Consider the following 646-nt stretch of genomic DNA (forward strand, 5'->3'; position numbering starts at 1 on the left):
TGCCGCCAGCCAGCCTGCCTGAGCCCCGCTTATTTATTTATTTTCTAGTTTAATCTTTAAATTGCTCGGTGTTTTTCTCCTCGGAGAAGCCTTTGTGCACGCCGGGGAGGGGCTGCTCGCTCGACACCTTTGCCCCCTTAGAAAAAGGGGGGAAGGGGGGGAAGGAAAAAGAAAAAAAAAAAAAAAAGAAAGAAAGAATCCCAACCCAAAACAGCTGCACTTCTGCAGTCCAGAATTAACCTCCCCCAGTCCAGTGGATTGATGGCATGTTTAGAAAGGCAAATCACCGCTCTCCCCCACCCCTCGCCTCGAAAGGAGCCGGGATGAGCTGAGCCCTCCGTGCCCTCTGCCCTTTCCCAGAGGGAGCAGCTGTCCTGCCGGGGGGGTGCGTGCGGATGGAAAACCCGCCTGTTCATTGAGGCACAAGAGCCGGTGTGTTTACGGATTGGCTTCTACTCTAAGCTTGGAGACCTCTTTTGATATCCAGTTGCATGAAAGGGTTCCTCCCCCCTCCTGGTTTTGTACACAAAGTACTCTCTTACCACTGGGGACATGGCCCTATAGGCAGAGAACAAATTCCAGGCAGCTCCTGAAGCAAAACTCCCTCCTGAGATGGATTCTGAAATTGGGTATAGACCTTTTTTCC

This window comes from Egretta garzetta, unplaced genomic scaffold (genome assembly GCF_000687185.1).
Source record: "Egretta garzetta isolate BGI_Z169 unplaced genomic scaffold, ASM68718v1 scaffold582, whole genome shotgun sequence".
In the NCBI taxonomy this organism is placed as follows: Eukaryota; Metazoa; Chordata; class Aves; order Pelecaniformes; family Ardeidae; genus Egretta; species Egretta garzetta.